Source organism: Oncorhynchus keta, chromosome 7 (assembly GCF_023373465.1).
Source record: "Oncorhynchus keta strain PuntledgeMale-10-30-2019 chromosome 7, Oket_V2, whole genome shotgun sequence".
Lineage (NCBI taxonomy): Eukaryota > Metazoa > Chordata > Actinopteri > Salmoniformes > Salmonidae > Oncorhynchus > Oncorhynchus keta.
The window spans coordinates 45,386,392-45,399,167 of record NC_068427.1 but is presented as its reverse complement, the minus strand read 5'-3'; positions in this window follow the sequence as shown (position 1 = coordinate 45,399,167).

Sequence of the window (12,776 nt, the reverse complement as noted above, 5' to 3'; positions counted from 1 at the left end):
GGCTTCCAATTTCGCAACAAAGCCTCCTTCACTCATGCTGCCAAACATACACTCGTAAATCTGACTATCCTACCAATCCTTGACTTTGGCGATCTCATTTACAAAATAGCCTCCAACACTCTACTCAGCAAACTGGATGTATTCTATCACAGTGCCATCTGTTTTGTCACCCCCCACTGCGACCTGTATGCTCTCGTTGGCTGGCCATCACTACATATTCATTGCCAAACCAACTGGCTTCAGGTCATCTATAAGTCTTTGCTAGGTAAAGCCCTGCGTTTTCTCAGCTCCCAACACCCATCCATTGCACGCGCTCCAGCAGGGATATTTCACTGGTCATCCCCAAAGTCAACACTTGCTTTGGCTGTCTTTCCTTCCAGTTATCTGCTGCCAATGACTGGAATTAATGGCAAAAATCACTGAAGCTGGAGTCTTATAACTCCCTCTGTAACTTTAAGCAGCCAACTACCTCATCTCCATATTGTTATTTTGCCTATTGCTCTTTTGCACCCCCATTATCTCTCCTTGCACATGATCATCTTCACACCTATCACTCCAGTGTTAATGCTAAATTGTAAATATTTCACCTCTATGGCCTATTTATTGCCTTACTTCCCTACTCTTCTACGTTTGCACACACTGCACAGAGATTTGTATATAGCCTCCACATTGACTCTGTAACGGTACCCCTGTATATAGCCTCCACAATGGCTCTGTACCGGTACCCCCTGTATATAGCCTCCACATTGACTCTGTACCGGTACCCCCAGTATATAGCCTCCACATTGACTCTGTACCGGTACCCCCTCTATATAGTCTCCACATTGACTCTGTACCGTTCCTCTGTATATAGCCTCCACATTGACTCTGTACCGGTACCCCTGTATATAGCCTCCACATTGACTATGTACCTGTTCGCCCTGTATATAGCCTCCACATTGACTCTGTACCGGTACACCCTGTATATAGCTTCCACATGGACTCTGTACCGTAACACTCTGTATATATCCTCCACATTGGCTCTGCACCGGTACCACCTGTATATAGCCTCCACATTGACACTGTACCGGTACCCCTGTATATAGCCTCCACATTGACTCTGTAACGGTACCCCTGTATATAGCCTCCACAATGGCTCTGTACCGGTACCCCCTGTATATAGCCTCCACATTGACTATGTACCGGTACCCCCAGTATATAGCCTCCACATTGACTCTGTACCGGTACCCCTGTATATAGCCTCCACATTCACTCTGTACCGGTACCCCCTCTATATAGTCTTCACATTGACTCTGTACCGGTACACCCTGTATATAGCCTCCACATTGACTCTGTACCGGTAACACCCTGTATATAGCCTCCACATTGACTCTGTACCGTAACACTCTGTATATAGCCTCCACATTGACTCTGTACCGGTACCCCTGTATATAGCCTCCACATTGGCTCTGTACCGGTACCCCTGTATATAGCCTCCACATTGACTCTGTACCGGTACCCCTGTATATAGCCTCCACATTGACTCTGTACCGGTACCCCCAGTATATAGCCTCCACATTGACTCTGTACCGGTACCCCCTCTATATAGTCTCCACATTGACTCTGTACCGTTACCCCTGTATATAGCCTCCACATTGACTCTGTACCGGTACCTCTGTATATACCCTCCACATTGACTCTGTACCTGTCCGCCCTGTATATAGCCTCCACATTGACTCTGTACCGGTACACCCTGTATATAGCCTCCACATGGACTCTGTACCGTAACACTCTGTATATATCCTCCACATTGGCTCTGTACCGGTACCACCTGTATATAGCCTCCACATTGACACTGTACCGGTACCCCCTGTATATAGCCTCCACATTGACTCTGTAACGGTACCCCTGTATATAGCCTCCACAATGGCTCTGTACCGGTACCCCCTGTATATAGCCTCCACAATGGCTCTGTACCGGTACCCCCTCTATATAGTCTTCACATTGACTCTGTACGGGTACACCCTGTATATAGCCTCCACATTGACTCTGTACCGTAACACTCTGTATATAGCCTCCACATTGACTCTGTACCGGTACCCCCTGTATATAGCCTCCACATTGGCTCTGTACCGGTACCCCCTGTATATAGCCTCCACATTGACTCTGTACCTGTACCCCCAGTATATAGCCTCCACATTGACTCTGTACCGGTACCCCCTGTATATATCCTCCACATTGATTCTGTACTGGTTCGCCCTGTATATAGCCTCCACATTGACTCTGTACCGGTACACCCTGTATATAGCCTCCACATTGACTCTGTACCGGTACCCCCCGTATATAGCATCCACATTGGCTCTGCACCGGTACCCCCTGTATATAGCCTCCACATTGACTCTGTACCAGTACCCCCAGTATATAGCCTCCACATTGACTCTGTACCGGTACCCCCTGTATATAGCCTCCACATTGACTCTGTACTGGTACTCCCTGTATATATCCTCCACATTGACTCTGTACCGGTACCCCTGTATAAAGCCTCCACATTGACTCTGTACCAGTACCCCTTTATATAGCCTCCACATTGACTCTGTACTGGTATCCCTGTATAAAGTCTCCACATTGACTCTGTACCGGTACCCCCCTGTATATAGCCTCCACATTGACTCTGTACCGGTACCCCTGTATATAGCCTCCACATTGACTCTGTACCGGTAGTCCCTGTATATATTCTACACATTGACTCTGTACCGGTACCCCTGTATATAGCCTCCACATTGACTCTGTACCGGTACCCCTGTATATAGTCTCCACATTGACTCTGTACCTGTACCCCTGTATATAGCCTCCACATTGACTCTGTACCGGTACCCCTTTATATAGCCTCCACCTTGACTCTTTACCAGTATCCCTGTATAAAGCCTCCACATTGACTCTGTACCGGTTCGCCCTGTATATAGCCTCCACATTGACTCTGTACTGGTACCCCCTTTATATAGCCTCCACATTGACTCTGTACCGGTGTCCCCTGTATAAAGCCTCCACATTGACTCTGTACCGGTTCGCCCTGTATATAGCCTCCACATTGACTCTGTACTGGTACCCCCTTTATATAGCCTCCACATTGACTCTGTACCGGTACCCCCTGTATATAGCCTCCACATTGACTCTGTACCGGTACTCCCTGTATATATCCTCCACATTGACTCTGTACCGGTACCCCCTGTATAAAGCCTCCACATTGACTCTGTACCGGTATCCCCTGTATAAAGCATCCACATTGACTCTGTACCGGTACTCCCTGTATATAGCCTCCACATTGACTCTGTACTGGTACCCCCTTTATATAGCCTCCACATTGACTCTGTACCGGTGTCCCCTGTATAAAGCCTCCACATTGACTCTGTACCGGTTCGCCCTGTATATAGCCTCCACATTGACTCTGTACTGGTACCCCCTTTATATAGCCTCCACATTGACTCTGTACCGGTACCCCCTGTATATAGCCTCCACATTGACTCTGTACCGGTACTCCCTGTATATATCCTCCACATTGACTCTGTACCGGTACCCCCTGTATAAAGCCTCCACATTGCCTCTGTACCGGTACCCCCTGTATATAGCCTCCACATTGACTCTGTACCGGTACCCCCTGTATAAAGCCTCCACATTGACTCTGTACCGGTACCCCTGTATATAGCCTCCACAATGGCTCTGTACCGGTACCCCTGTATATAGCCTCCACATTGACTCTGTACCGGTACCCCCAGTATATAGCCTCCACATTGACTCTGTACCGGTACCCCTGTATATAGCCTCCACATTCACTCTGTACCGGTACCCCCTCTATATAGTCTTCACATTGACTCTGTACGGGTACACCCTGTATATAGCCTCCACATTGACTCTGTACCGTAACACTCTGTATATAGCCTCCACATTGACTCTGTACCGGTACCCCTGTATATAGCCTCCACATTGGCTCTGTACCGGTACCCCCTGTATATAGCCTCCACATTGACTCTGTACCTGTACCCCCAGTATATAGCCTCCACATTGACTCTGTACCGGTACCCCTGTATATATCCTCCACATTGATTCTGTACTGGTTCGCCCTGTATATAGCCTCCACATTGACTCTGTACCGGTACACCCTGTATATAGCCTCCACATTGACTCTGTACCGGTACCCCCGTATATAGCATCCACATTGGCTCTGCACCGGTACCCCCTGTATATAGCCTCCACATTGACTCTGTACCAGTACCCCAGTATATAGCCTCCACATTGACTCTGTACCGGTACCCCTGTATATAGCCTCCACATTGACTCTGTACTGGTACTCCCTGTATATATCCTCCACATTGACTCTGTACCGGTACCCCTGTATAAAGCCTCCACATTGACTCTGTACCAGTACCCCTTTATATAGCCTCCACATTGACTCTGTACTGGTATCCCCTGTATAAAGTCTCCACATTGACTCTGTACCGGTACCCCTGTATATAGCCTCCACATTGACTCTGTACCGGTACCCCTGTATATAGCCTCCACATTGACTCTGTACCGGTAGTCCCTGTATATATTCTACACATTGACTCTGTACCGGTACCCCTGTATATAGCCTCCACATTGACTCTGTACCGGTACCCCTGTATATAGTCTCCACATTGACTCTGTACCTGTACCCCTGTATATAGCCTCCACATTGACTCTGTACCGGTACCCCCTTTATATAGCCTCCACCTTGACTCTTTACCAGTATCCCCTGTATAAAGCCTCCACATTGACTCTGTACCGGTTCGCCCTGTATATAGCCTCCACATTGACTCTGTACTGGTACCCCTTTATATAGCCTCCACATTGACTCTGTACCGGTGTCCCCTGTATAAAGCCTCCACATTGACTCTGTACCGGTTCGCCCTGTATATAGCCTCCACATTGACTCTGTACTGGTACCCCTTTATATAGCCTCCACATTGACTCTGTACCGGTACTCCCTGTATATATCCTCCACATTGACTCTGTACCGGTACCCCTGTATAAAGCCTCCACATTGACTCTGTACCGGTACCCCCTGTATAAAGCATCCACATTGACTCTGTACCGGTACTCCCTGTATATAGCCTCCACATTGACTCTGTACTGGTACCCCTTTATATAGCCTCCACATTGACTCTGTACCGGTGTCCCCTGTATAAAGCCTCCACATTGACTCTGTACCGGTTCGCCCTGTATATAAGCCTCCACATTGACTCTGTACTGGTACCCCTTTATATAGCCTCCACATTGACTCTGTACCGGTACCCCCTGTATATAGCCTCCACATTGACTCTGTACCGGTACTCCCTGTATATATCCTCCACATTGACTCTGTACCGGTACCCCTGTATAAAGCCTCCACATTGACTCTGTACCGGTACCCCCTGTATAAAGCCTCCACATTGACTCTGTACCGGTACACCCTGTATATAGCCTCCACATTGACTCTGTACCGGTACCCCATTTATATAGCCTCCACATTGACTCTGTACCGGTACACCCTGTATATAGCCTCCACATTGACTCTGTACCGGTACCCCCCGTATATAGCATCCACATTGGCTCTGCACCGGTACCCCCTGTATATAGCCTCCACATTGACTCTGTACCAGTACCCCCAGTATATAGCCTCCACATTGACTCTGTACCGGTACCCCCTGTATATAGCCTCCACATTGACTCTGTACTGGTACTCCCTGTATATATCCTCCACATTGACTCTGTACCGGTACCCCCTGTATAAAGCCTCCACATTGACTCTGTACCAGTACCCCCTTTATATAGCCTCCACATTGACTCTGTACTGGTATCCCCTGTATATAGCCTCCACATTGACTCTGTACCGGTACTCCCTGTATATATCCTCCACATTGACTCTGTACCGGTACCCCTGTATAAAGCCTCCACATTGACTCTGTACCGGTACCCCTGTATAAAGCCTCCACATTGACTCTGTACCGGTACACCCTGTATATAGCCTCCACATTGACTCTGTACCGGTACCCCATTTATATAGCCTCCACATTGACTCTGTACCGGTACACCCTGTATATAGCCTCCACATTGACTCTGTACCGGTACCCCGTATATAGCATCCACATTGGCTCTGCACCGGTACCCCTGTATATAGCCTCCACATTGACTCTGTACCAGTACCCCCAGTATATAGCCTCCACATTGACTCTGTACCGGTACCCCCTGTATATAGCCTCCACATTGACTCTGTACTGGTACTCCCTGTATATATCCTCCACATTGACTCTGTACCGGTACCCCCTGTATAAAGCCTCCACATTGACTCTGTACCAGTACCCCCTTTATATAGCCTCCACATTGACTCTGTACTGGTATCCCCTGTATAAAGTCTCCACATTGACTCTGTACCGGTACCCCCTGTATATAGCCTCCACATTGACTCTGTACCGGTACCCCCTGTATATAGCCTCCACATTGACTCTGTACCGGTACCCCTGTATATAGCCTCCACATTGACTCTGTACCGGTAGTCCCTGTATATATCCTACACATTGACTCTGTACCGGTACCCCTGTATATAGCCTCCACATTGACTCTGTACCGGTACCCCCTGTATATAGTCTCCACATTGACTCTGTACCCATACCCCTGTATATAGCCTCCACATTGACTCTGTACCGGTACCCCTTTATATAGCCTCCACCTTGACTCTTTACCGGTATCCCTGTATAAAGCCTCCACATTGACTCTGTACCGGTTCGCCCTGTATATAGCCTCCACATTGACTCTGTACTGGTACCCCTTTATATAGCCTCCACATTGACTCTGTACCGGTGTCCCCTGTATAAAGCCTCCACATTGACTCTGTACCGGTTCGCCCTGTATATAGCCTCCACATTGACTCTGTACTGGTACCCCTTTATATAGCCTCCACATTGACTCTGTACCGGTACCCCGTGTATATAGCCTCCACATTGACTCTGTACCGGTACTCCCTGTATATATCCTCCACATTGACTCTGTACCGGTACCCCCTGTATAAAGCCTCCACATTGACTCTGTACCGGTATCCCTGTATAAAGCATCCACATTGACTCTGTACCGCTACTCCCTGTATATAGCCTCCACATTGACTCTGTACTGGTACCCCTTTATATAGCCTCCACATTGACTCTGTACCGGTGTCCCCTGTATAAAGCCTCCACATTGACTCTGTACCGGTTCGCCCTGTATATAGCCTCCACATTGACTCTGTACCGTAACACTCTGTATATAGCCTCCACATTGACTCTGTACCGGTACCCCTGTATATAGCCTCCACATTGGCTCTGTACCGGTACCCCTGTATATAGCCTCCACATTGACTCTGTACCTGTACCCCCAGTATATAGCCTCCACATTGACTCTGTACCGGTACCCCTGTATATATCCTCCACATTGATTCTGTACTGGTTCGCCCTGTATATAGCCTCCACATTGACTCTGTACCGGTACACCCTGTATATAGCCTCCACATTGACTCTGTACCGGTACCCCTGTATATAGCATCCACATTGGCTCTGCACCGGTACCCCCTGTATATAGCCTCCACATTGACTCTGTACCAGTACCCCCAGTATATAGCCTCCACATTGACTCTGTACCGGTGCCCCTGTATATAGCCTCCACATTGACTCTGTACTGGTACTCCCTGTATATATCCTCCACATTGACTCTGTACCGGTACCCCTGTATAAAGCCTCCACATTGACTCTGTACCAGTACCCCTTTATATAGCCTCCACATTGACTCTGTACTGGTATCCCCTGTATAAAGTCTCCACATTGACTCTGTACCGGTACCCCCTGTATATAGCCTCCACATTGACTCTGTACCGGTACCCCCTGTATATAGCCTCCACATTGACTCTGTACCGGTAGTCCCTGTATATATCCTACACATTGACTCTGTACCGGTACCCCCTGTATATAGCCTCCACATTGACTCTGTACCGGTACCCCCTGTATATAGTCTCCACATTGACTCTGTACCCGTACCCCCTGTATATAGCCTCCACATTGACTCTGTACCGGTACCCCCTTTATATAGCCTCCACCTTGACTCTTTACCAGTATCCCCTGTATAAAGCCTCCACATTGACTCTGTACCGGTTCGCCCTGTATATAGCCTCCACATTGACTCTGTACTGGTACCCCCTTTATATAGCCTCCACATTGACTCTGTACCGGTGTCCCCTGTATAAAGCCTCCACATTGACTCTGTACCGGTTCGCCCTGTATATAGCCTCCACATTGACTCTGTACTGGTACCCCTTTATATAGCCTCCACATTGACTCTGTACCGGTACTCCCTGTATATATCCTCCACATTGACTCTGTACCGGTACCCCCTGTATAAAGCCTCCACATTGACTCTGTACCGGTACCCCTGTATAAAGCATCCACATTGACTCTGTACCGGTACTCCCTGTATATAGCCTCCACATTGACTCTGTACTGGTACCCCTTTATATAGCCTCCACATTGACTCTGTACCGGTGTCCCCTGTATAAAGCCTCCACATTGACTCTGTACCGGTTCGCCCTGTATATAAGCCTCCACATTGACTCTGTACTGGTACCCCTTTATATAGCCTCCACATTGACTCTGTACCGGTACCCCTGTATATAGCCTCCACATTGACTCTGTACCGGTACTCCTGTATATATCCTCCACATTGACTCTGTACCGGTACCCCTGTATAAAGCCTCCACATTGACTCTGTACCGGTACCCCTGTATAAAGCCTCCACATTGACTCTGTACCGGTACACCCTGTATATAGCCTCCACATTGACTCTGTACCGGTACCCCATTTATATAGCCTCCACATTGACTCTGTACCGGTACACCCTGTATATAGCCTCCACATTGACTCTGTACCGGTACCCCGTATATAGCATCCACATTGGCTCTGCACCGGTACCCCTGTATATAGCCTCCACATTGACTCTGTACCAGTACCCCCAGTATATAGCCTCCACATTGACTCTGTACCGGTACCCCTGTATATAGCCTCCACATTGACTCTGTACTGGTACTCCCTGTATATATCCTCCACATTGACTCTGTACCGGTACCCCTGTATAAAGCCTCCACATTGACTCTGTACCAGTACCCCCTTTATATAGCCTCCACATTGACTCTGTACTGGTATCCCCTGTATAAAGTCTCCACATTGACTCTGTACCGGTACCCCTGTATATAGCCTCCACATTGACTCTGTACCGGTACCCCTGTATATAGCCTCCACATTGACTCTGTACCGGTACTCCCTGTATATATCCTCCACATTGACTCTCTACCGGTACCCCTGTATAAAGCCTCCACATTGACTCTGTACCGGTACCCCTGTATAAAGCCTCCACATTGACTCTGTACCGGTACACCCTGTATATAGCCTCCACATTGACTCTGTACCGGTACCCCATTTATATAGCCTCCACATTGACTCTGTACCGGTACCCTGTATATAGCCTCCACATTGACTCTGTACCGGTACCCCCGTATATAGCATCCACATTGGCTCTGCACCGGTACCCCTGTATATAGCCTCCACATTGACTCTGTACCAGTACCCCCAGTATATAGCCTCCACATTGACTCTGTACCGGTACCCCTGTATATAGCCTCCACATTGACTCTGTACTGGTACTCCCTGTATATATCCTCCACATTGACTCTGTACCGGTACCCCTGTATAAAGCCTCCACATTGACTCTGTACCAGTACCCCCTTTATATAGCCTCCACATTGACTCTGTACTGGTATCCCCTGTATAAAGTCTCCACATTGACTCTGTACCGGTACCCCTGTATATAGCCTCCACATTGACTCTGTACCGGTACCCCTGTATATAGCCTCCACATTGACTCTGTACCGGTACCCCTGTATATAGCCTCCACATTGACTCTGTACCGGTAGTCCCTGTATATATCCTACACATTGACTCTGTACCGGTACCCCTGTATATAGCCTCCACATTGACTCTGTACCGGTACCCCCTGTATATAGTCTCCACATTGACTCTGTACCCATACCCCTGTATATAGCCTCCACATTGACTCTGTACCGGTACCCCTTTATATAGCCTCCACCTTGACTCTTTACCGGTATCCCCTGTATAAAGCCTCCACATTGACTCTGTACCGGTTCGCCCTGTATATAGCCTCCACATTGACTCTGTACTGGTACCCCCTTTATATAGCCTCCACATTGACTCTGTACCGGTGTCCCCTGTATAAAGCCTCCACATTGACTCTGTACCGGTTCGCCCTGTATATAGCCTCCACATTGACTCTGTACTGGTACCCCTTTATATAGCCTCCACATTGACTCTGTACCGGTACCCCGTGTATATAGCCTCCACATTGACTCTGTACCGGTACTCCCTGTATATATCCTCCACATTGACTCTGTACCGGTACCCCCTGTATAAAGCCTCCACATTGACTCTGTACCGGTATCCCCTGTATAAAGCATCCACATTGACTCTGTACCGCTACTCCCTGTATATAGCCTCCACATTGACTCTGTACTGGTACCCCTTTATATAGCCTCCACATTGACTCTGTACCGGTGTCCCCTGTATAAAGCCTCCACATTGACTCTGTACCGGTTCGCCCTGTATATAGCCTCCACATTGACTCTGTACTGGTACCCCTTTATATAGCCTCCACATTGACTCTGTACCGGTACCCCATGTATATAGCCTCCACATTGACTCTGTACCGGTACTCCCTGTATATATCCTCCACATTGACTCTGTATCGGTACCCCTGTATAAAGCCTCCACATTGACTCTGTACCGGTACACCCTGTATATAGCCTCCACATTGACTCTGTACCGGTACCCCATTTATATAGCCTCCACATTGACTCTGTACCGATACCCCTGTATATAGCCTCCACATTGACTCTGCACCGGTACCCCTGTATATAGTCTCCACATTGACTCTGTACCCGTACCCCCTGTATATAGCCTCCACATTGACTCTGTACCGGTACCCCTTTATATAGCCTCCACCTTGACTCTTTACCGGTATCCCTGTATAAAGCCTCCACATTGACTCTGTACCGGTTCGCCCTGTATATAGCCTCCACATTGACTCTGTACTGGTACCCCCTTTATATAGCCTCCACATTGACTATGTACCGGTGTCCCCTGTATAAAGCCTCCACATTGACTCTGTACCGGTTCGCCCTGTATATAGCCTCCACATTGACTCTGTACTGGTACCCCCTTTATATAGCCTCCACATTGACTCTGTACCGGTACCCCTGTATATAGCCTCCACATTGACTCTGTACCGGTACTCCCTGTATATATCCTCCACATTGACTCTGTACCGGTACCCCTGTATAAAGCCTCCACATTGACTCTGTACCGGTATCCCTGTATAAAGCATCCACATTGACTCTGTACCGGTACTCCCTGTATATAGCCTCCACATTGACTCTGTACTGGTACCCCCTTTATATAGCCTCCACATTGACTCTGTACCGGTGTCCCCTGTATAAAGCCTCCACATTGACTCTGTACCGGTTCGCCCTGTATATAGCCTCCACATTGACTCTGTACTGGTACCCCCTTTATATAGCCTCCACATTGACTCTGTACCGGTACCCCCTGTATATAGCCTCCACATTGACTCTGTACCGGTACTCACCGTATATATCCTCCACATTGACTCTGTACCGGTACCCCTGTATAAAGCCTCCACATTGACTCTGTACCGGTACCCCCTGTATAAAGCCTCCACATTGACTCTGTACCGGTACACCCTGTATATAGCCTACACATTGACTCTGTACCGGTACCCCATTTATATAGCCTCCACATTGACTCTGTACCGATACCCCCTGTATATAGCCTCCACATTGACTCTGTACCGGTACCCCCTGTATATAGCCTCCACATTGACTCTGTACCGGTTCTCCCTGTATATAGCCTCCACATTGACTCTGTACCGGTACACCCTGTATATAGCCTCCACATTGACTCTGTACCGTAACACTCTGTATATAGCCTCCACATTGACTCTGTACCGGTACCCCCTGTATATAGCCTCCACATTGACTCTGTACCGGTACCCCCTGTATATAGCCTCCACATTGACTCTGTACCGGTACCCCCTGTATATAGCCTCCACATTGACTCTGTACCGGTTCTCCCTGTATATAGCCTCCACATTGACTCTGTACCGGTACACCCTGTATATAGCCTCCACATTGACTCTGTACCGTAACACTCTGTATATAGCCTCCACATTGACTCTGTACCGGTACCCCCTGTATATAGCCTCCACATTGACTCTGTACCGGTACCCCCTGTATATAGCCTCCACATTGACTCTGTACCGGTTCTCCTGTATATAGCCTCCACATTGACTCTGTACCGGTACACCCTGTATATAGCCTCCACATTGACTCTGTACCGTAACACTCTGTATATAGCCTCCACATTGACTCTGTACCGGTACCCCTGTATATAGCCTCCACATTGACTCTGTACCGGTACCCCTGTATATAGCCTCCACATTGACTCTGTACCGGTACCCCCTGTATATAGCCTCCACATTGACTCTGTACCGGTTCTCCCTGTATATAGCCTCCACATTGACTCTGTACCGGTACACCCTGTATATAGCCTCCACATTGACTCTGTACCGTAACACTCTGTATATAGCCTCCACATTGACTCTGTACCGGTACCCCCTTTATTTAGCCTCCACATTGA